The sequence below is a fragment of the Magnolia sinica genome, chromosome 6 (assembly GCF_029962835.1).
Source record: "Magnolia sinica isolate HGM2019 chromosome 6, MsV1, whole genome shotgun sequence".
NCBI lineage: Eukaryota > Viridiplantae > Streptophyta > Magnoliopsida > Magnoliales > Magnoliaceae > Magnolia > Magnolia sinica.
This window is the reverse complement of record NC_080578.1, coordinates 18,257,332-18,284,496: the sequence shown is the minus strand read 5'-3', so window position 1 is coordinate 18,284,496 and position 27,165 is coordinate 18,257,332.

The window sequence follows — 27,165 nt, the reverse complement described above, 5'->3', positions numbered from 1 at the left end:
TCATCGTGGGCCATGTAACTTTGATCTCCTTTAAACGGTTAGCACAACTCGGAGGTCGAGGAGCGGCAGCGCTCGCCTTCGCACGACACGTACCCACATCAGCCAGGTCGGTGGTGTGGGGGTACACTAGCGAATCCTGCAATCCTGCGGCTTGCAGGCAGACAATCGGTGTCCGGTGGGTGGACGTAAATGCACTGCTCAGTGTGCTAATTACGTGTGGCAAGGGTACGGGTGAGGCGCACGGCATCTGTTTTTTTAAACCAATTTCAAGGCATTGTACTAAAAATGAGTTGAGCCAAATCTCAGGTGTACCACACCTAAGGAAACCGCTAGTGATTGAACGCCTATCATCAAAACCTTTTTAAGACCTATTGTATTATTTATTTTCTATCCAACCAATGGATAAGGCCAAATAGTCATGGATGAAGGAGAAAAATAAATAGCACTTGGTTCAAAACTTGTGTGGGCCTTAGAAGTTTCTAATGATAGAATTCAATCCCTGTTATGTGGTCCACCTGAGATTTGGATCCACCTCATTTTTGGAAAATTATACTCAAATGATCTATAAAAACGGATGGATGGAGTGGATATACAACACATACACAGGACCACGATCAGGGCATCACCCACTAACCCTTTACCCCTGCCTCACCCGGTCCGCGCCCACGCGCAGCTCCATCCCGACACGTAACCCGTGCTCTCGTTCAAGGAGTTGATTACCCTTTGAAAGTGTACTCCCCTCGCTGGTATAAACCCGCTGGTATGATTTGAGCCATCAAATGATTGTTACGGTTTATATGCCACGTGTCCACTGCCAATGTGATTATCACGCGGGTCATTCATGTATATGGAATTTGGACCGCTGGTCAATGTGACTTGACGATTTATTTATAGAGAAGTTCTCAGGTCCCACCCAGTAGGAGCAAAAGTTACCATCGACTCAGCTGATAAGTTTCAACCGGAAGCAATTAGCTGGTGTACGGCACACCACCTACCCGGGCTAGTGTGGGCACGTGCCATGCGAATGAGATGAAAGTTAAATAGCCCCACAGTGATGTATTTATTATATTCACACCCTTCATTCATTTTAAGAGACTTATTTAGAGCACAAGCCCAAAAATATATCTTATTCAAAGCTTAAATCTACCACACTATAAATAGCAAAGGGACAGTGATTCTCATTGTTAAAACATTTATAGGGTCGACATAACATTTATTTTCCATTCAATTTATTCCTAATGTCACGCATAACTTGATAAAAAGGAAAAGAAAATATCATATTAATCCAAAACTACCGTGACTCCCAAGGGTTTCAATGGTAGATGTTCAATCCCCACTTCTTTTTGCAAATAAAGTGGAAAAGAAAATATCATGTTGATCCAAAACTTCCGTAACTCTCAAAAGGGTTTCAATGGTGCGTTAAATCCCCACTGCTTTTTGCAGTGTGGTCCACTTTACCTTCAGACTTATCTTATTTTTCAGCTCAAGTCTTACGACCAGCTCGCCAAATGAATGGACAGTTTGGATATAACACATACCTTGTGATGAGATCCACAAAACTTGATGACATCAACCCACCGGTAAGGTCGGTGGTGTCTAATACACCAATCAATCGGCTTCCATAGTAATGCAGCCTCAAGATATGAAGGACCACAGAGATGTATGCGTTGTATCCTTTTGGCCAACTAATTTTAGGTGATGATTGTAGACATTAGGCAGAAGCTAGTACAACATAAGAAACAGTGTAGAGAGAGACTTCCGCCATTGAAACTTTTCAGAGGACACTATGACGTTTGTTGATGTAAAAATTTGGGTCACCCTCCATGGACGGCTAGACCTTCAAGCACCTGCATAGGAAGAAAACAAAGGAGCCCTTGGCTAAAGGAGGGGACCCTCCGATGTTAAAGTCCGACTAGGATTCTGGGTCCAGTAGTATAAGGGGTTCGGGTAAGAGATTTTCCGTACCTTTCACCATAGATAGGTCCTCTATTTATAGGGCGAGAGTTGATTACATGGGTGGAGACGTTTCCTGAATTATAGGCGTGCGTTTAGCAGACATTTCGCACTATCTTTAGTGAAGATAAGATCAAGTGGTCGAACCCCGAGAAAGTCAAGGCAAATGGTCGAGGCCAAGGTTTATGGCCAAGCACTTACAGTATGCCAAGCTGCTAATGTGGTTTTGGCCGACCTCTCTTCCTTGGCCATTAAGGAGTTCATTGGTCATGACCGGCACTGGCCGACCTCATGTCCCGTTGAGATGTCTGAGTTGACCTCTTCTCTTTAGTCAGTCCATTTTTACCCATAACAGTAAGCCCCCTACTTTCGACCCCACGCAACGGGCTTGGAAAGTAAGTTGATTTTGTTGAGGTCGGACATTCTAGCTAAGTGGGAGCATTAGAGTGAGCTCTTCCTTTTATCAGGGAAATTTTTACTTTTGTCGAACAGATGAGTTAGCTACAATGACCCCTTCATGAGGGGCCGAGCAGTTTGCTTAGGAGGATTATTTTCTCTTACACTAAGAGATCCTCATTGTGAATCGTACGATCCGAGTGGTGTTACCAATTAGTGGTCCAACCTTTTCTTTAAGGGTTAGATGACTAGTGAAAACTTTTTTTTCCTTACACTAATAGAAGTCCTTAGTAGTTCGTGTAGCTCGAATTATTGAAAGAGAGATTTTCTTCCCAATGTTATGCCCCAAACTCGGAGACCGGGCTCACAAAATTTTCTATCGCCGAATCCGATGCCGACAACCTCGGTAGTACTCCATTCTCGGCTCCCGACACCCATACACCAAGTTCCGATCCTGTGATCTTACGAGGAGGATTTTTAACATCAATTTGATTCGTAATGAGCATAACCCAATAACCACAAGAACACCATCACAAAATCTACTATGATAAAAAAACTTTAAAGTACAATGCGTATGAAGGGAAATACAAGATAATAATAACAAAAACTCTTGAAGCTCGACTGCACGCTCCTACTACGGCAAAGCTATGGCTGCGTCCTGGCACCACCTGCACGCGTCAATCGTGCATAAGTTCATAGAAAGCTTAGAGGGTAGTGTAAGTGTGTGCGTAATATGAGCGTGCTCAGAATGCAATGTCAGAATAATGCGGAGTCATGCTGATGAGTACATGAATGCAGTCAGCCGTACCAAGGCTATGCAGTGCAAGATATGAATGCTATCGGCCATATCAAGACTATGCGATGCGAGATGCAACTCAAGCATGTCAATCCTCATCCAAATCCACATATCAATGCAGCTCATCATTAGAGCATTAGGTATCAATACAGTTCTCATTCTGGATAATCACCGGGGTTTAGTACACTCCAAATGGCACTGCCCCCTTCCCAGGCGTGTAGTCTAAGTAAGCGTAAGAAACCTCACCATCCGCCTAGCCATTAGTCTGTCAATATCTATCTGGCATGTCGATAGCAGACCCATTCACAAGCTGGTCATACTCAGCTTAGCTATGCCCCATACGCTTGGGCGAGTAAGGCCACACCCCTTTCCAACCGACCATGACACAATGGGAGACGTGGCCTCCTGGTATTCGGCCCTCGTGCGCTCATGTATCTGCTCGATCTCGACGTTGGAGTCATCCTCTGGTACCATCAGGTTTAGGGATTTTCACCAAGGGACATCTATGACGCCCCGATGCTTAGTAACAATATTTTCGGTATTCGATCCTGCCATCCACGATGTGCCTGTGGAGGTCATAGCCCTGATGTCACTAGGGCGTATAGTAATCATGTTATACAAATGCGAAGTGCATGAATCACACTATCAGTCATGCAACAACCCTGCACGTACCAACAGCGCTCATGAAGGGTAACTCCGCCTATCAAGGAGCCCATAAACAATTTGTCTGAAGGCATATGCTATGATCAATCACTCCTCATATCAAGCATACATATGATGCGTATGAGCATGGATAATGAGACTATACTAAACATGTTATGTGGTGATGGATCCTGTTCATAACGAAGAGAGGCCTAGACGGCCTACATACAATAAGTGTGGGCCTATCAATGGGCCTTATGGAGAGTTACAATACGGACATTTAACCATCTTTGCTCTTACAATGTAGATGTCAAACTATCATTGCTCCCAAGGCCGGCCGCCAAAACATCATTACATGCATCATGGTGGAATCTCACATCGCAATGGGTTTCATACACATCACATTCGGCCTATACAAAGGCCTCACATACGTCTTATTGAGCCTCATATAATTCTAGTGGGCCGATCAAATGGGCCGATTCAAAAGGGCCGAATCGATGGGCCAAGTCGAATGGGTCGAGTCGAATGGGCCGAGTTAAATGGACGAGTCGAATAGGCCGAGTCAAATAGGCCAAGTCAAATGGCCGAGTCGAATAAGCCTAGTCAAATAAGCCGAGTCGAATAGGCCAAGTCGAATGGGCCGATACAAATGGGCCGAGTCAATGGGCCGAATCAAATGGGCCCCCAAATACATCAAATCGGGTCTCATCAAGTGGGCCCCTAATACATTAAATGGGTCATACCAACTACACCCTTCATCCATTTTTAGAGATCATTTTAGAGCATTATTTTTAAAAAATGAATCATATCCAAAGATCACATGGACCATACCACAAATAGCAGTGGTGATAATGATTTCCACTGTTGAATTCCAGTGGGCCCTACCATAGAATTTATTTCCCGTCGAGGCTACTCATAAGGTCACAAAGACTTGGGTTTAGAAAAAAAAATATATCATATTGGTTCAAAACTTCTGTAATCCCGAAAGGGATTTCAATGGTAGGCATTCAATTCCACTATTCTGCAGTGTGGTCCACCTGATAACTGGACCTGTCTTATTCTCAGTCTCAAGCCTTGAGACAAGCTTGCTAGATGAATGGATGATGGCTAGGTCACATACATCAGGGGTGGAGTCCACGTACATGGCCCACCAGAGATGTGAAAGTACTCATTTGTGCAGATTGCTGCTGCTGCTGCCGTGCAGCAGCAGCTGATATTAGCCGCTGGCCCACCGTCAAATCAGATGGACGGTGGGGATTTAAAATGGATGGACGGCGTGATATGTACATACATCATGGTGGGTTCCACCGCAGACGGGCCCCCCTTGAGTTGGCGCACACACACAGCAGCTCCTTAGCTGTGTTGTGTACAGCGTCAGCTGCTGCTGACGATTTGAATACAGGTGGGTCCCACGTAGGGCCCACCACTATATATCTTAAAACATGTATATATATATATATATATATATATAATATAATATATTATATTATATAAAATAATATAACATACAGGAGCTAAAAAAAAGGGGGCCACCGTCCAAGCCCTTGGATGCTCTGGACGGGGCTAATTTTCGGCATAAATCATGGTGGGTTCCACACATGTGGCCCACCTCCCATACATATATAATGTATAATATATATGTAATATTAATATACATCATACGTTCCTTTTTTTTTTTTTTGATAGTTGGTTAGTACACACCCATGTCAGTGCACACACTCCATGTTAGCCACACCCTACTGCCATCACGTTCAGTGTCTAGGGAGGCTGGGCGGCATGGATATAACACAGGCATCATGGTGAGTCCTACATAGATGTGGCCCACCTGATTTGGATCACTTTAGTATTTGTGTTTTTCCTTTCCGTCTAGGCCTGGTAACGGGTTGAACAGTGTAGATCTAACACATCTATCAGTTGGGTCCCACAAAGGTGAATGGCATGGGTAAGATACCTACTTCATGGGGGGCTACACACTCATCATCAATATCACCAAAAGAAAAGGAGAGAGAGAGAGGGAGAGAGGTCGGTGTAGTGGAGGGACCCTGCCATTATGGGCCCCTCATATGATTACATCACATAAATCAAATTGGGTCCCATCACAAGTGGGCCATTAAACAAAAAAATCAACAGTGGATCACCCACCTATCGGCCTTCTTCATGAGCTCCTTGGACTCCTATGCTCCTTGCCTTTAACTTTGATGGAGGTTAATGGAGATTGGAAGGTTAAGATGGGAGATGAGAGAGTAGGAAGGTGGGCCAAACATGTTGCTTTGGGAGAGCTTGGGAAAGTTTAGATGTGTGATATTTTGTTGCTTGGGAGAGTGTTGAGAAATGAGGGAGAGAGAGAAGTGATGGGATGATATGGGATGGGTGTTGTAAGGAAATGATGGTTAGGGTATGGGCTTAGTTGAAAATTGTGTAAAAGAGGGATGGGTGGGGAGAGAGAGAGTTGACTTAGGGCAAAAGAGTAATGGTTGCTTATACTTGAGGTATGGAGTGTACTTGACTTGATTGATTGATTGATTGATGGGACATGTTGTAGAGATTCTCTCAGAATTCGCAGCGCGTGGCGTTTTCCTCGAGATGAACGCAGGCCCACATCTCCTGGTCTGGGTATCGGATCGGTGTGCGAGTTGCAGCGACGCTGCGGTCGCTAAGATACAAGTTTCGGGTCGAGTCGACTTTGGTATGCAAGACTCGGCTTAGGATCACACGCAAACGTCAGATACATGTCAAGGGTTCCGGAATTCGACCGGGAGGACCGCAAAAGCCGACGGAACGGTACAGACTATGATACGGGTCTTCCACCTGATTTGGGAAAGCTCTTCCATAGTAGAATTCATGGAGGACTTTTTTTCCTTACACTAAGCGAAGTGCTCATAGTCTATTTTTTAGATCGGATAAGCGAAATTTTTAAAAAAATTCTCTTCCCCTAACCTGAGGAAGTTCTTTTATTGTAGAAATCGATGAACAGTAGAAAGCACAACAGTAATGTCGCAAGCAGCTTTTTCCCTTTTAGAAAGGGAGGTCACCCTTGTCGAGTAGGTCGGTCAGTCGATGCGCTCCTGGTCGAAGGACCTCTTGAGTCCCTGAGAGTAGTAGATCTTCAAGTGTTTAGCATCACATGTGTGGGGTAAGAGCCCCCCATGTCTTCTAGTCGATACGTCCCTTAGTATTTGATGTTGAGCTCGGAGTTGACCGATGAGCCTTATTACCGAGCTTGGTTATTCAACTCAGCCTCTTTCAGCATTTACTTCAGCTTAGTGTTCAAGGGAGTGTACCGATGGAAGCTACTTTCTGGATGTCAGTTGGTATGCCGGCCTCCGTCTTGGTTGACTTCTTTCTTTCTTTTGGCGTTAACGGGAGAGTGCTCCCCTTCTTCCCTTTGCTTCCTATCCTTAACCGAGTTGTTCCCTCTTTGAGCAGCTCTTTATGAATTAAAGAGCTCCTCGGCATTGGAATATTTTTGAGCTCGATTAAGTAAGTCGCCGATGGTAGTCGGTGGTTCTTACCAATAGAGAAAAGAAACTTTCCTTATTTGAGGTCGGCCACCATGACGGTCAAAGCTATCTGGTCAGAATAATCGTTGACCTAGACAGCTTCGACGTTGAAACGGATGAGGTAGTCTCTTAACATCTCATCCTCCCTCTGATTGATTGTGAGAAGATGAGTTGATGGCTTCCTTCTATCTCTCCCACTGATGAATTGTGTGAGGAAGACTTTTCTGAGTTGTGAGAAGGAATTGATAGACCTCGGGTTTAGCTGCCTGAACCATTGCTGAGCAGCTCCTGATAAGGTCAGGGAGAATGCTCGGCATATCATGAGGGTCGAGGCGCCATGAAGCTTCATCTAGGCTCTGAAGGACTCAATGTGCTCGACGAGGTCTGTGGTTCCAGAATAGAGGATCATCTGCGGCATTCGGAACTCGGGCGAAAGTGGAGACGTCATAATGTCGTCGATGAATGGTGGCTTGGTTTCTCCTAAAATAGCGTTGACTGAGGTCGATACTCGGGCACGGTAAGCTTGTTTAATTTTTTCGATCTGCCCTCAAAGTTTCCTAAGCTCTGCCTCTCAAGGACCCCCGTTCTCGGCCACTGCTTGGGGGACTTTTCCACAGCTCTTCCTCTTTGGCAGGGGGCACAGGTCAAAGTTTGGGAGTGTGGCTGCCCCCGAAGTGTGGGAAAGAGCTGCTTGTTTCTCTACGAATTAACTGGTGTCACACCCCGAACTCGGAAATCGGGCTGACAAAATTCTCGATCATCAAATCCAGCGCTGACAGCCTCCGTAGTATCCCATTCTCTGCTCCCAACACCCATATGCCAGATTCTGATCCTAGGATCCTACAGGGAGGATTTTTCAGTGTGAATTTTTTTTGAACGATTAATCTGTTTAGGCGGTTACACGTTTTGTACATAGTATCAACGCATATCGAAGAGACGAACCTGTTCGACGTTTCACACATGATATGGTGCACTATCTCAACAATAATGAAGGAAACAATAGCAAACTCCAACAACTCTTGTATGCATCCTGAAAAGTGTAAGTAGTACGTATGAGCATACCACAGCTCGTAAGTCTACTGCGTGCCAGGAGTAAAACACATCTTATTAGGGCACTCCCATAAAGACATCCAAAACAACCATAGTCATGTTATCATAGGTGAGTAGGTTGTCAATTAAGCATGTCGTATAACTATATAGGTTATCATAAACATGGCATCAATAATAGACATGTCACTCAACAAGCGACCATGAATCATTAAAATAGCCAATCATCATGAACTAGATAATCAAATTTCATTTTATACTATATGGCATACGATGGAAAGGCAATGACAAGGCTGACGTGTAATCGTTCGAGTAGAAGAACATAATAAATCAAATGTCATATGTTGAGGATGTAGTGCAATATGCAAATCTTGACAAATCCACGAATATGTGAGACATGGTCCTGCCTACACTGTATGCACAATAGCCTGTCAACCACTGGTAGCTCTCCCAAGCCCGCTAGGCCTCGCCCACATCAGCGTCTGCCTACGTGTGCCCACTAAAATGTGACCACAGTGACGAGGCATCACAATATGTCATATGCAGAGGATGTAATGCAAAAGAAATGACAAGGCTGAAGTGTGTAGTTGGGATGATAGTATATGATATTGCAAGCTGTGGGGTTCAACATAAGGGACTTCTATCCAAATCAGTCTTATACCTAAATTTGGATAGCTAGACTCAATGTAGCAAACTCCTGATCTCAGGTTAGTCGCGCGCTCCAACCAAAAACCTGACCATTACGAAGGTACACATAATGATTTGGTTGCGCACCACTAGCCTGAGTGGATAGTGAATGAATGAATGAATGACCCAAATGCTGAGTACACAACTCCTGCTCAGTAAGTCCACATATCAGTACTATATATCTCTGGGATCATTACTGGAGTTTAGTACAATATTGTCAGCCATACTAAGGATATGCGATGCAAGGCCTACGTGGCCAATGTCATATGCAAGGCACAATCACAAGTCATGCCAGTCCTCTTCTAAATCCACATATTAGTATGATTCCTTTGTGGACAATCACTGAGGTCTAGTACGCTCCAAATGGCACTGCCCCTCCCCAGATGCATAGTCTAAGTGAGCGTAAGAGAACTCACTATACGCCTGGCCAATAGTCTGCAAATACCTATCTGGCACATCGATAGCGGACCCATTTACGAGCTGGTCAGATTGAGCCTAGCATTACCCCCTACCCTCGGGCGGGTAAGGTCACACCCCCTTCCAACCGACCATGATACAGTGGGAGACGCGACCTAATGGTATTTGGCATTCGTGCGCCCATACAACCACTCGGTCTCGACGTTGGAGCATCCTCTTGATACCATAAGGGTTTACAGACCTTTTCACCTAGGGACATCTATGACACCCCATGTAGAACCAAAATATTTCCAGTGTCTAATCCTATTATCCACGATATGCCAATGGAGGCCTCAACCCTGATGTCACTAGGGCGAACATAAGTCATATCACACAAATGCAAGATGCATGAGTCATACAATCCAGTCATACATTAGTCATGCGTGTACCGCGCGCTCATATGGGGCAACTCCGTCTCTCAGGGAGTCTCGAAAACAACCAGCCCAATGGCATATGTAATGGTCAATCACTCCTCATAACAAGCATGCAAATGATGCGTATGGGCATGAATCATGGTGTACGCCATGTATGATTATCAATCATAATAATGATCGGCCTCACACATCGCAATGGGCCTCATCCAGTCACAATGGGCCTCATACAATCACAATGGGCCTCGCAACATAATGGGCCTCATAAAATCACAATGGGCCTCGCAACATAATGGGCCTCATAAAATCACAATGGGCCTCATACATCATAATGGGCCTCATATAATCACAATGGACCTCGCACAACATAATGGGCCTCATACAATCACAATGGGCCTCACACCATTACAATGGACCTCCTACAATCATAAGGGCATCATACAATCACAATGGGCCTCATACAATCACAATGGGCCTACATATCACAACGGTCCTACATATCACAATGGGCCTACTTATAACAACTGGCCTACATATCATGGCCACAAGATGGGTTCCAAGGTTTGAGTAGTACTACAAGGTATGGTGGAAAGCATTATTCTCAATGAGGGCCCAATAAGGGGAAAATAGAAATGGGCTTAACAATGGGCTCTGGAGAGTTTGCAACGTGAACATTTAACCCTCATTGCTCCTAAAGTGCGGCCTGCCTTAGATTCTAACTTATAATGAGCCCTAGAGAGTTTACAATGTGCCCTAGAGAGTTTACAATGTGGACATTTAACCACCATTGTCTCCTAGAATGCGGCCCACTATCAAGACTATCTCACAATGGGGCCCATGGCCCTTAAACTAGCTAGAAAAATGAATGGGCATCATAAACATTATCATATACATCATGGTGGGATCAACATCATAATTAGGCCTTGCACAAGAGTCTCATATATCACAATGGGCCTCATCACATGGGCCTCACATACATCAATAGGTCTCATCACATGGGTCTCATCACATCACAATGGGCCTCGTTCCATATGCCTCATATACATCATAATGGGCCTCATCACATAGGCCTTATATACATCACAATGGGCCCTATCCCATAGGCCTCATATACATTACAATGGGTCACATCACAGGGGACTTATATACATCACAATGGGCCTCACCATATAGGCCTTATACACATCACAATGGGCCTCATACAAGGGCCTCACATACATCGCATTGGGCCTCATCACATGGGCCTCATATACATCACAGTGGGCCTCATCCCATAGGCCTCATATACATTACAATGGGTCTCATTATATTGCAATGGGCCTCACCACATAGGCCTTATACACATCACAATGGGCCTCATACAAGGGCCTCACATACATCACATTGGGCATCATATATATCACAGTAGGCCTCATACAAGGGCCTCACATCCATCTCATTGGGCCTCATCACATGAAAGGTAAGGCCCATACAAGATAGCCTATACTAGATGACCCACTTAAGGTTTTGAGCCCAACAACACCTAACAGTTATTTTTCAGAGTTTAGATACTACATGGAAAGTGGTGGACCCCACTGACGTGGCCCCACATAAATTTTACATCAAACAGAATTTTGTTCAATGTTGGTTCTAGGCCATTTAAGAGTCAAATTCATGTTCACGTGGGGCCTACATATATTGAAAAAGAATAACCACCTGGTATCTCTATGTATGGGCTTTACAAATTATAAGGCGGACCTCATTGGTTGGGTGAGTACAATTTACGGTGATGGCCCAAACATGGGTACTTGGAGAAACAGTACAGGAAATATAGTGTAGAATTAGTTTTGGCCCAATTTTAAGTATATCTCATGATCACAAGGGGCCACATTTCAGTGTACCATCAGGTGCCCTTGGTTGTACTATATATGTACTTCAAAAATTATAAATTGGGACCAACTGTTTGTGCACACGTAATATTTGGTATAGTGTCAAACATAAGCATTTTGATTTTCTGCACATAATTTTTCTGTACAACCATGCCTGACCACAATTTAAGATCTACTCCCTGATCATGTGGGGTCTGATTTGGCCCAATTAAAATATTATTTATATATTCATTAGTGTATGTTAGAGGTTCCAAGTGGTGGCCTACTCAAACCTCCAGCATGTGGTCCACTACAGAGGCCCAAAGTTGGTACAAAATACAAATAATCAGACAGTTTTTAGAAATGGGGTCTGTTACAAATTAGGCCCAATTTCCAAACACTTAAGGATCATTCCTGACAAAAGGTGGGACATCTCATCTTACTTATATAAGGATTAAACATCTCCCAAAGTGGGACCCTTAACAACTGAGTGCGGTGCCCACTACAAGGTGTCAAAGAGGCCTACATGCAATACAGTTAAGTACTTGGAAAAAATTCAGCAAACAGAAAGTGTTAAGGGAATGAAATAGATCCAATGGCAAGTAGGGCCCACGTACTAGGAAACCATAGATAAGAGACACACAAAAATATACATGGGTTCCCAAATTGGATGAACTAATAAAATGCATAAATCACAAGTAATCCCATACCCAAGTGAGTCAATTAGACGATAATTGTTATATATAACATACATCCAACATATTCATCAAGTAACACATGAAATATATATTGATGAAATCTCTATTGGAGGATCTAATCCAATGGATGGTTTGGGAACAAGTCATTCAGGTCGTTTATAGGTTTCCAACTATACAGAGCCTTAGATCCATCTAGATCACATATAGAAATTCAAGATTTGTCCTTACAGAAGTATTTATCGGTCCAAAATTTTCTAAATTTATCATGAAAGAATCTGACCATAGGGATCATACATATGATTATTAACTACCTCAAGTAAGTTAAGAGCAAATATCAAATACATCTGACCATTGGAATCATGGATACGGCCCAAACAAGAATGGTTATAATAAGCTGCCAAATATATCTTTCGTATAAGACCAAGATCTCAACCATCCGAACTCCGATTGAGGCTTATTATATATCGTTGGAAAGTTGGTTCGATTTTCTATGAATATAATAGAACATATAAATTTAATACATTCATTAAAAGAGTTAAAAATGAGTCCATTTAGGCAAATCGAAATCTTACATGTGTTGTTGGACAGTTACTAAGTAAAATTTATTTTACGGGTGATTGGATCGTTGGATGGCTACGAAATTTGGTCCAGAGTTAGTTCATATTGCGATTCATAATATCACCAATTTTAACTCCGATCTTAGCATAGTTGATTTTATATGATTTTTAGAACTTGTTGTCCAGAAACAGAAACAAGATTACAAATGAAGGGTGTAGATATGATGTTCACCATGGTGGAACATACTGACATGAGCCACTTTACTAACCACCATAGATATAAATACATGCACACAAGAACTCCACACCAGTGGGGCCCACACATATCAAGAAAATAAAAAGGGAAAGAAAGAGGGGGATGAGGAAGATGGAAGGAGGGGTGTAGACTCACTTCAATGGATGGATGGTTGGATGATGATGTGTGGTCCACTCCCTCTTGATCAATGGTGGGACATACCTTAGCCTGACTCTCTCTCTCACTCTCTCATAAAATCTCAGAATTTTTTTAAGTATAGGAAAATAATAAGTGCAAGAGAGCTCCTACTCTTAGATAGGGAATTGGGGGTTAAGGTGGCAAAATGATGTGGTAAGTTCATGGGATCTCATTGGTGTTAAAATTGAGGTGGAATGTGATGTATGGTATAGGTAGTGGATGGATGAGGTAAATGGTGCTAAGCATGTATTGGCCAATGTAGAAGAAATCTAGACATGCATTGGCTAATGGATGGATAAGGGTTATGGGTTGTAAGTGATGCATGGTGGATGACGAAGTAGAGTGTTGCAATTGTTTGGTTGAAGTGATATGATACAAATCAATCCATGCATTGGATGCATGTATAGGATGAGGTGGACATGAGTCATGATTAGTTTCTAAGGCATTGGGGAGAGCTAATGATGAGTTTTGGGATAGAATCCTTTTGTCTTATAATGCTTGTCTTATATGCGCTAGGTTCTTATTTTGTCATGCAGCAATTATCTTATTTGTTGGTAATTTTCATATTCTAAAAGTGGGCTTTAGGCCCACATGGGCTCAAGTCCAATGGGCCTAGCATAATAAAAGTTACTTGTGTTACTGGATACATAATTTGAGCCATACATTCGATGGGTCATATCTCATTAACAGAGAGTCGGATTGACACACGATTTTTACCATTACGACCGCTGCGACGACACGGTCCACATGATAGAGGTCTCAAGGTCATCCAGAACAAATCACTTTGGTAAGTTTTCTAGGTGCACTAGGGTGCAGTGTATGTTCTATCAATGGTGCGAGTTGGGACACGTGTGCACACGAGTGATGTTGTGAAAGACCAGGATCTCACATTCTACCCACCTTACAAAAAAATTTCATGCTCGAAATTTCTAACTAAGTTCACATTCAATCGTGTTAAATAAATAAACAATTGAATCCTAAAGATCGTTGTATAATCATAATTATTTCATAGCATCTAGAGAGGGCACAACAACCAAGAATACCTCGATCGAACATCAAACAAGTAAGAATGATAATCAAGGAACAAGAGTTCTACATTTATACTCATATGTTTTACGTGCTAGGATAACTAAGAGTTCCTAGGTTTTCAAACATTAGAGTACATACAGGTTGCCCTAGGATTATTGCTTTGATACCAACTCCTATCACACCCCAAACTCAAAAACCGAACTTACAAAATTCCCGATCACCGAATCCGGCGCTGACAGCCTTCGTAGTTTTCTATTCTTGGCTCTTAACACCTATATACCAAATTTTGATCCCGGGATCCTACAAGGAGGATTTTTCAGTGTGAATTTTTTTTAAACGATTAATCTGTTTAGGCGGTTACACATTTTGTACATGGTATCAACGCATATCGAAGAGACGAACCTGTTTGACATGTCACACATGATATGGTGCACCAGCTCAATAGTAATGAAGGAAACAATGGCAAACTCCAACAACTCTTGTATGCATCCTGAAAAGTGTAAGTCATACGTATGGGCAAACCACGGCTCGTGAGTCTACTGTGTGCTGGGAGTAAAACACGTCTTATCAGGGTGCTCCCGTAAAAACATCCAAAACAACCATGTGCATGTTATCAACCAATCATGTTATCATACGTGAGTAGGTTATCAATCAAGCATGTCATATAACTATACAGGTTATCATGAACATGACATCAATTATAGGTATGTCACTCAACAAACGACCATGAATCATTAAAATAGCCAATCATCATGAACAAGATAATCAAATTTGTCACACCCTAAAATTCAAGTACAGAGTGTGCACCCTCAGACCAAAGTTTTGAGTCGTAACTGTACAAAAAGTGTACTAATTTCATTCCATTATACGATTATTCATCTACCTATTATCTCTACCGTAGATCTATGTGTCATCCATACTCAACAATATCTCATAAATAAGAAACGACCATTCAATCTAATAATCGATTGTGAACATAGTTAAGGATCCTCCCATTCGAGATCTTATGAATGAAATAAGTATGTCCAACAACTTAAAAGAATTGATTAACAATCTAAGAAAATCAAATATAATTAAAGTAAAAATATCATGACTAGTATAAGGCAGCAACTTCTTCCTCTGTCAAGTAGGGTCACGTGTCCCTTAAATCTTCTTCCGGCTCGGCCACGTATTCATGTTCTTGAGCCACTGGCTCACCCTCATTCACATCTGTACGGTTTTACATCAATAAAGGATAAGTTGGCTAGTCCTAGTGAGAATTCCTGACATGGTTCTTTACATTAAATTATAATAGAATGCTAATAATCATACACAATGTAATTTTAAAAAAAATGAAAATGCAATGCATCAATGCATCAAGTGGGAATCCATCTACTTGCTTAAGTTGGAAACCCTTCAACTCGCATATGCCCCTTGGCAGGCTTCTACCATCTGGTAGGCATAAGCAAGGCCTGCATCTACTCCTTGAGTAGGCTTCTACTAGTATAGTGAGCTTTTGGTAACGATTCTACCAGAATATACCATCTAGGGAGGTCCCTCAGGAATCTAGCACGTGTTGTGCATTCAATTAATAGATGCACCAAGTAATCATGAATCATATATTGCATAGATTATTTCGATTATCATATTTGAATCAACATAGTCTAACACATTAATCAAATCATATCATTATTATTATATTAATACAAAAATCACACAGTCATCTAAATCAATTAAGAGTACATGACGACTAAATCATGATAATTAATCATGACAATTAAATCAGGGTAATAATACAACACATCAAACAACCATCTATTTTAATTCGATGGATGGAAAACACATCGGGATCACTCACCTTGATGTGATGGAGATGATTCCGTGAACCAACGTTTTGAATTGAATTAGGACTTCCTAAAATTATATAAATAAGAATTTTCTTTAATATTACGATTACACATAATGAATAAAACATATGATTTATTATTTATCATTTATTTAGATCGATGTTACCCATCCAATGGTCTGATCTATCTAGAATTTAAGATTTTGATTTATTTTAATCTTAAGGAACTAATGAATGGTGATGATTTAATCACGCATTCCAAATTATGTCATATAATTCTTTGTGCTAAATTGTATCTTGCGCAAAGAATTATTCTTCAGTTTTTTTTTCTAATTTCGTTAGATTAAGGAAGAAAATTGGTAGATCTATGATCAATATGGTCCATTGGGGTGTTAAATTGATCTAATTCTTTAAAAAAAATACATAAGAAAATCTTATAACACCCATGAACAGTACAGATCATACTGATTGTTGTCCATTATGGAAAAATCTCACATTCTACATATTAGCCTTAAAGTCATGCGAATACCTTAAAATCTCACGTTCTATACTTTAGCCTTAGAGTCATGCGCATACCTTTACACATAAATAAATTAAACTTATGCAATAAATGTTTGATTGATTTAATCCATCCAATGTGTAGATCACTATTGTATAAATAAAATAAAGAAAGAAAAATAAAATACTAACTTGAATAATGAATTCCAAAAATCCTCTTTTCCCCTTCCCTTTCATGTTTTTTTTTTCTGCGAGTTTTTCTTTGGTTCTTTTAGTTTTGATAGAGCTCTCGCTCTCTTACGCTCCCCTTTTTAAGAAAGAAAGTTCATTGGGAAACTATGAGATACAAGAAAAATTTTGTATAAGGAGAGATAACAGGAAGGATGATGAGATCGGTGGATCCCTTTCCCACTTAAAATTTAAAACTTAAAATTTTAAAATTTAAATTTTATTAACAAAAATTGGAGGCGTTACAAAATTTCATTTTCTACTATATGGCATACGAAAGGCAATGGCAAGGCTGACATGTAATCGTTTAATTACAAGGACATAATAAACCAAATGTCATATGCTGAGGATGCAATGCAATATGCAAATCCTGACGAATCCACGAATATGTGGGACATGGTCCTGCTTACATTGTGTGCACAGTAGCCTACCAACCACTGGTAGCTTGCTTAAGCCCGTTAGGCCCCACGCAAATCAGCGTCCGCCTACATGTGCCCGCCCACATGTGACCACAGTGACGAAGTGTCACAATATGTCATATGCAGATGATGTAATGCAGTATGCAATAGAAAAGAAATGACAAGGCTGGAGTGTGTAGTCGGGATGATAGTACGTGGTATCGCAAGCTGTGAGGTTCATCAGAAGGGACTTCTATCCAAATCAGTCTCATACTTAAATTTAGATAACTAAACTCATTGTAGTAAACTCCTGATCTCAGGTTAGTCATGTGCCCTAACCAAAATCCTGACCATTGTGAAGGTACACATAATGATTTGGTTACGCACCACTAGTCCGAGTGGATAGTGAATGAATGAATGAGTCAAATGTTAAGTACGCATTCCTGCTCAGCAAGTCCGCATATTAGTACCGTACATTTATGGGATTATCATCGGAGTTTCGTACAATGCTGTTAGCCATACCAAGGCTATGCGATGCAAGGCCTACGTGGCCAATGTCATATGCAAGGTGCAATCACAAGTCATGTCAGTCCTCATCTGAATCCACATATCAGTATAGTTCCTCTCTGGACAATCACCAGGGTCTAGTAAGCTCCAAATGGCACTGCCCCTCCCCTAAATGTGCAGTCCAAGTGACCGTAAGAGACCTCACTATCCGCTTAGTCAATAGTCTGCAAATACCTATCCGGCACGTTGATACTGGACCCATTTATGGTAGACTGAGCCTAGCATTGCCCTTATCCTCGGGCGGGTAATGCCACACCCCCTTCCAACCGACCACGACACAATGGGAGATGCGACCTAATGGTATTCGACACTCGTGCGCCCATACATCCACTCGGTCTCGACGTTGGAACATCCTCTTGGTACCATAAGGGTTTAGGGACTTTTACCCAGGGACATCTATGGCGCCCCATGTAGAATCAAAACATTTTGGGTGTCTAATCCTGTTATCCACGATATGCTTGTGGAGACCTTAGCCCTGATGTCGCTAGGGCGAACATAAGTCATATCACACAAATGCAAGATGCATGAGTCATACAATCCAGTCATGCATCAGTCCTATGCGTACCGCGCGCTCATATGGGGCAACTCCGTCTCTCAGGGAGTCCCGAAAACAACCAGCCCAATGGTATATGTTATAGTCAATCACTCCTCATAACAAGCATGTAAATGATGCGTATGGGCATGAATCATGGTGTATGCCATGCATGATTATCAATCATAACAATGATTGCCCTCACACAATCACAATGGGCCTCACACATCGCAATGGGCCTCATCTAGTCAATATGGGCCTCATACAATCACAATGAGCCTCGCAGCATAATGGGCCTCATACAACTATAATGGGCCTCATACCATCACAATGAACCTCCTATAATCATAATGGGCCTCATACAATCACAATGGGCCTCACACAATGGGCCTCCTAAAATCATAATGAGCCTCATATAATCACAATAGGCCTACTTATCATAACGGTCCTACATATCATAATGGGCCTACTTATCACAACGGGCCTAAATATCATGGACACAAAATGGGTTTCAAGGTTTGAGTAGTACTGCAGGGTATGGTGGAAAGCATTATTCTCAATGAGGGCCCAATAAGGGGAAAATAGAAATGAGCTTAACAATGGGCTGTAGAGAGTTTGCAACGTGGACATTTAACCCTCATTGCTCCTAAAGTGCGGCCCGCCTTAGATTCTAACTTACAATGGGCCCTAGGGAGTTTACAATGTTGACATTTAACCACCATTGTCTCCTAGAATGCGGCCCGCTATAGAGACTATCTCACAATGGGGCCCATGGCCCTTAAATTAGTTAGAAAAATGGATGGGCATCATAAAAATTATCATATACATCATGGTGGGATCAATATCATAATTGAGCCTTGTACAAGAGTCTCATATATCACAATAGGCCTCATCACATGGGCCTCACATACATCACAATGGGTCTCATCACATGGGCCTTATCACATCACAATGGGCCTCGTCCCATAGGCCTCATATACATCACAATGGGCCTCATCACATAGGCCTTATATACATCACAATGGGCCTCATCCCATAGGCCTCATATACATTACAGTGGGTCTCATCACAGGGGACTTATATACATCACAATGGGCCTCACCACATAGGCCTTATATACATCAGAATGGGCCTCATACAAGGGTCTCACATACATCACATTGGGCCTCATCACATGGGCCTCATATGCATCACAGTGGGCTCATCCCATAGGTTTCATATACATTACAATGGGTCTCATCACAGGGGACTTATATACATCGCAATGGGCCTCACCACATAAGCCTAATACACATCACAATGGGCCTCATGCAAGGGCCTCACATACATCACATTGGGCATCATCACATGGGCCTCATACAAGGGCCTCACATACATCTCATTAGGCCTCATCACATGGAAGGTAAGGCCCATGCAAGATAGCCCATACTAGATGACCCACTTAAGGTTTTAAGCTCAACACCTCAAAGTTATTTTTCAGAGTTTAGATACTGTATGAAATGCTTTGGGAAGGTGGTGGACCCCACTGATGTGGCCCCACATAAATTTTACATCAAACAGATTTTTGTGCAATGTTGGTTTTGGGCCATTTTAGAGTTAGATTCATGTTCACGTGGGGCCTATATATGGTGAAAGAGAATAACCACCTGGTAGCTCTATGTATGGGCTTTGCAAATTATAAGGCAGACCTCATTAGTTGGGTACGTACAATTTACAGTAATGGCCCAAACATGAGTACTTGGAGAAACTGTGCAGGAAATATAATGCAGAATTAGTTTTGGCCCAATTTTAAGTATATCTCATGATCACAAGGGACCACATTTCAGTGTGCCGTCATGTGCCCTTGGTTCTACTATAGATGCCGAAAGTTGGTACAAAACATAAATAATCAGACAATTTTCAGAAATGGGGTCTATCACAACTTAGGGCCCAATTTCCAAACACTTAGGGATCATTCCTGACAAAAAGGTGGGACATTCCACCTTACTTATATAAGGATTAAACATCCCCTAAAGTGGGACCCTTAACTACAGAGTGTGGGGCCCACTACAAGGTGTCAAAGAGGCCTACATGCAATACAGTTAAGTATTTCAAAACATTTCAGCAAACAAAAAGTGTAAAGGAAATGAAATAGATCCAATGGCAAGTAGGGCCTACATACTAGGAAACCATAGATAAGAATAATTCCATGCTTTGTTGGTAATCCGGTGGTACATTGAATGGATATACTAACCATCATTCGAAGTTATTGAGAATAACACGTGTATCTGTTCATCTGTTTTGTAACCTCATTTTATAGCATGGGCCTAAAAATGAGGCAGATCCAAAACTTATGTGGCCCCAAAGATGTTTTCAACGGTAGGTATTCAATCCCCAATGCTTTCTATGGTGGGGTCCACTTGAGCTTTAGATCTACCTGATTTTTGGCCCATGCTCTAAAATGATCTTGAAAAATGGGTGGACGGTGTGGATATAGCCCACACATCATGGTGGGACCTACACAACTTGCTAACATTGAATGATATTAGCACGGACCGATACGATTCCATCTAGCCTACTTCCAAGCTTTTCCACTCTTCCCAAACATGAAGTGGAATTGGCACAGGACCACTACAAGGTGTCAAAGAGGCCTACATGCAATACAGTTAAGTATTTCAAAACATTTCAGCAAACAAAAAGTGTAAAGGAAATGAAATAGATCCAATGGCAAGTAGGGCCTACATACTAGGAAACCATAGATAAGAGACACAAAAATCTACATGGATTCCCAGATTGGATGAACTAATAAAATGCATAAATCACAAGTGATCCCACACCCAAGTGGGTCAATGCGACAATAATTGTTATGAATAACATATATCCAACATATTCATCAAGTAACACTTGAAATATATATTGATGAAATCTCTATGATCAGATTCTATGTTAGAGAATCTGATCCAATGGATGGTTTGGGAACAAGTCATTCAGGCCGTTTATAGGTTTCCAACCATATAGAGCCTTGGATCCATCTGGACCATACATAGAAATTCAAGATTTGTCCTTACAAAAGTATCTATCGGGCTAAAATTTTATAAATTTATCATGAAAGAATCAAACCATAGGGACCATACATATGATTATTAACTATATTAAGTAAGTTAAGAGCAAATATCAAATACATCTGACCGTTGGAATCATGGATATGCCCCTAACAAGAATAGTCATAATAAGCTCCCACATACATCTTTCGTATAAGGCCAAGCTCTAAGCCGTCCGAACTCCGATTGAAGCTTATTATATACCGTTGAAAAACTGGTTCGATTTTTTATGAATCCAACAGAACATATATTCTTAATACATTCATTAAAAGAGTTAAAAATGGGTCCATTTAGGCAAATCGGAATCCTACATATGTTGCTGGACAGCAGCCAAGCAAACTTGATGTTACAGATGATTGGACTATTGGATGATTACGAAATTGGGTTCAGAGTTAGTTCATATTGTGATTCATAATATTACGTTTCAACTTCGATCTTACCATGGTTGATTTTATATAATTTTTAGAATTTGTTGTCCAGAAATAAAAATAAGATTACAAATGAAGGGTGTAGATATGATGTTTATCATGGTGGACCATACTGACATGGGCCACTTTGCTGACCACTATAGATATAAATACATGCACACAAGAACTACACACTAATGGGGCCCACACATATCAAGAAAATAAAAAGGGGAAGAAAGATGAGGATGAGGAAGATAGAAGGAGGGGTGTAGACTCACTTCAATGGATGGATGATTGGATGATGATGTGTGGTCCACTCCCTCTTGATCAATGGTGGGCCACACCTTAGCCCCACTCTCTCTCACTCTCTCTTAAAATCTTAGAATTTTTCTAAGTATAGGAAAAGAATAAGTGCAAGAGAGCTCCTACTCCTATATAGGGAATTAGGGGTTGAGGTGGCAAAATGATGTGGCAAGTTCATGTGATCTCATTGGTGTTAAAATTGAGGTGGAATGTAATGTATGGTATGGGTAGTGGATAGATGAGGTGGATAGTGTTAAGCATGCATTGGCCAAGGTGAAAGAAATCTAGACATGCATTAACTAATGGATGGATAAGGGTCACGGGTTGTAGGTAATGCATGGTGGATGATGAAGTAGAGTGTTGCAATTGGTTGTTTGAAGTGATGTAGTACAAATCAAGCCATGCATTGGATACATGTATAGGATGAGGTGGACATGAGCCATGATTAGTTTCTAAGGCATGGGGAGAGAGCTAATAATGAGTTTTGGAATAGAATCCAATTTTGTCTTATCGTGCTTGTCTTATATGTGCTAGGTTCTTATTTTGTCATGTAGCAATTGTCCTATTTGTTAGTAATTTTTATGTTTTAAAAATGGGCTTTAAGCCCACATGGGTTCAAGTCCAATGGGCCTAGTATAATAAAGGTTGCTTGTGTTATTAGATACATAATTTGGGCCATATATTCGATGGGTCATATCTCACTAAGGGAGCGTCGGATTGACACATGGTTTTCACCATTGCGACCACTACGACGACGCGGTCCATATAATAGACGTCTCAAGGTCATCCAGAATAAATCACTTTGGTGAGTTTTCTAGGTGCACTGGGGTGCAATGTATGGTCTATCAACAGTGCGAGTTGGGACACGTATGCACACGAGCGATGTTGCAAAAGACCAAGATCCCACAACTGGAGCTCGAGGTGATGTAGTGGCAGCACCCTCCTCTGTATTGTGACTGAGTAGTGGATTTTGTCTCTTCAAGAGTTGCATGAGTCGATCCATGTTTTTATTCAAGGCTTTAACTCGGTTCCCCAATGAGACTAATTGACCGCCCCAAATGCGAGATCGAGGAGCGGGTGATGCAAGAGTAGAGTCGGCCTGCTACTGGTAGAGTTGGGCACCCTGCTCGGTTGATGATTCAGGAAGGGCTGGAATGATTGTAGCAGATGATTTAGGAATAACTAGAATGACTGTAGCGGATAATTCAGGGAGAGCTGGAATGACTATACAACAGATGATTCGAGAAGAGCTGGAATGGCTACAGTAATGCCAGTTAGAGCTTTCTTCTTTCCTTTCGCCATTGTGATTTTCTGGTAAAGCATGAATGACTTTGACGTCAATTCCCACATACGACACCAAAATGTTGATGCAAAATTCTGGGTCACCCTCCTTAGACGGCTAGACTTTTAAGCACTTGCACAAGAAGAAAACAAATGAGACCCTGGCTAGATCAAGGGATCCTCCGATGCCAAAGTCATGATAGGATTCTGGGTCTGGTAGTATGAGGGGTTTAGGTAGAGATTTTACATACATTTCACCGTAGATAGGTCCTCTATTTATAAGGCAAGAGTTGATTACATGGGTGGAGACGTTTCCTGAATTATAGGCGTGCGTTCAGCAGACTTTTTGCACGATCTCTGGTAAAGATAAGATCAAGTGGTCGAATCTCGAGAAAGTCGAGGTAGATAGCCAAGGCTAAGGTCTATGGTCGAGCTAATCTGGGGGTAGTATGCCAAGCTGCCGAGGTGGTTTTGGCTGACCTCTCTTCCTTGACCATTAAGGAGCTCATTGGTCATAACCGATGCTGGCCAACCTCATGTCCCGCTAATATGTCCAATTTGACTTCTTCTCTTTAGTCAGTCCATTTTTACCCACAACCATGTTTATATGCCATCAATCCCTTTCGGTAATGTGACTCCGAGTGGATGAAAGGAAAACGCAAATATAAACTTTATTCAAAACTTTTGCATGTTTTCAACAATTATCGGTTAATATCTGCACACACACCCCCCCCCCCCCCCCCCGCACGATGTTTTCCACGGTTAGCAATTAATATATGCCATTTTCTGCCAATGGTCTACTTGGCCTTTGGATCTCTGAAATGGCCTAACTATACGTCCTAGAGGGAGGGGGGGAGGCGAGGGTAAATAGGACGATGCTAAAATAAAACTTTAACAGCGGAATAAAGAAAGATAGATAGCCAAATAAACTAAATCAAATCACAATGCTAAAATAAAAACAATCTTACTAAACAAGTATTGAGAGGTTGATACAAATTCAGTTCTAAGGACAACCTTACACCATAAAAACTAAAGGTTTATGGCAGGACAACCTTATTTTTAGAACGTCTTTTGTATCAAAAATTCAAATCGGAGAGGAATAAATAAATAGCAAGGAATTGAAATAAATTGCGGGAATTTAAAACTAAATTATTACAACATTCCCACTGTGCTTGAAATGTAAATTTACAACATTCACATCCACACATACATTCCACAAATCTGAATGAAAAGAGATATAAAACTTAAGCAAGCATTCAAACCATAAGACAGAGTTATAGTGGTTCGCTTGTGTGTACACCAATTGTTCAACAACAGCTACACAACACTACTCCACTCATAATATCCTCACACAGGTGATATCAGCGTTCACTATCAAAGATAGGTTTTCCAGGTTCACCAAAAACCTTCACAATTGTGTTTTTCTCTGTGAGCTTACACAATTAAAAAACCCCTCTTCTGAGTTTTCCTGGTTCTCCTCAGATAACCAATACAATGAGATTTTTCTGGCAAATCCCAAAAGAAAACCAAATAAAAGTAAATTACACAAACGTAAAATACCTGAATTTCTTCTTCATTGTAGCAGCCCAGAAGAACCAAGTCGGAGTAGAGATTTGAATGTCAAAGTTTAATGTCCAATACTCTCTTTGTAATGGTTCTAAGTTCTAACAGATTTTAAATTAAACCAATTAGGCGTAGCTCTATTTGATTTTGATTCCAAGAAGACGGAATACAGCAATTCCACTTTTCAAATAAGATTAAAATACAGGAACAAAATCAAATAAGGAAAGCTAAAGAAAGAGAATATTAAATATGCATACTTAGTTTAAAATGGAGCACAGACTTATCTCTCAGAAGGCCGAATTAAATTAGCTTCAATTTCCTATTTTATTCTGAGATTCGTGCTCTATTTATACGTGAGCAAATCAGGTCTTCGACTGGTCGTAGAACCAATAGATTTTGAAAATTCGGGCGTGATAAGATCTGGCGGTTTCACGACTGGTCATAGCTGGTCTACGACTGGTCGTAGGTCCCCTTCGACTGGTCGTAGCCTGCACACGACTAGTCGAAGCTAGCCGAATTTCAATGCTGTATTTTGAGTCGTAGGTCTACGACTGGTCGAAGCAACAGTCAACACTGTTCATACGACTAGTCGAACAGTCCCTAAGACTAGTCGAAGCCAAATAGAAAATATCCGAATTTTGCAACAAACTTATGACTGATTTAGGAAATTCTTAGATAAGTCGAAGCAGTGCTAGGACTAGTCGAACAAAATCCAGGACTAGTCGTAGAACAGCCTAAACTCACATATATAAAACATATGAATTATGTATCCAGAATGACCTACTTTAAAGGTCAACCTATGGTCACTCATACCTCAATAGTGAAGTAAGGACATTGAAACTTAGAGACAAGAGACCTTTGAAAGTAGCAAGGCTTGAAGTCTTTATAGAGCTCAAACTTGAAAGCTTCTTGAGATCTTGAGGTTGAACTTGAAAGCTTCTTGTGATTCTTGACTTGTGAACAGTGCTTGTCAAACAAAGTTGATCTTGAGTAGAGCATTGTTTTTCACATATGTAAGCTGCATAACAGTGTCTTTGGCACCACAAATTTGACAACAAAAAGGGCTATAAACTATAGCACTTACAATCTCCCCTTTTGTCAAATTAGTGACAAAACACACTTCCAAGATATGTTACATAACACAGAATATCTAATTACAGAATCATGCACCAGTTGTTATATCATGTACCAGTTGTTATCAACCGGCATACATGATCCTACAAACTTGTAAATCAATATTCAACATAACGTACAGTCCACTTCTGCACATACTCCCCCTGAGTAACATATAATGCTACTTAACATACAAAGGTACTCCCTCCTCATAACATAATCATTCATTAGACACACATCACATCCATATCCATTCTCTCCCTTTTTGTCACAATAGGACAAAGAAAGCATAGAACAGATGGCTAAGGAGAAATAAGGAAAGAGATATATGAGTGGAAACAAGACAAGATATGATTAACCAGCATAAATAGCCCACATAATTCATATATAGAGCTAAGTCAAAAATAGCTACAGTCTCAAAACCAATTTAGGTAACACAAGAGTAATAAAGTTATAACAAACCAGCTAGCTTAAAATAACTAATCTAAACCAGATGAAGGAGCAGGGATGGAAGGATCAAGTTGATGCAAGCCCTTGTTCAAGCGCTTAAGATATTTGCGCATATACTTGATTTGTAAATCATGGGCAACAGACATGTTATCCATCTTAACATTCATATTCTCAACTTTATCTTCCAATGCACACAGACGTGCATCAAACTCAGAAGGCTCATAATCTGGATCATTTCCAGAATCAGATTCAAGTTCTTCAAATATATCATCCATGTTGATATCATCAGGAGGAAGATCACTAGCTTCTTCCTCATGTTCAGCTTCAGCATTGCCACCACCAACACCTTGACCAGGAAGGAAATCAAGCTTCATCTTATTGATATAAAATTGTTAAATATCAGATGGTAAATAGGGGCTTCTCTAACCGACATATCGACTAACATATGCGTAGCCAACACAGTCATCAAATATTCAAAAGGAATGTCACTGTGACCAGGATGGAGTCG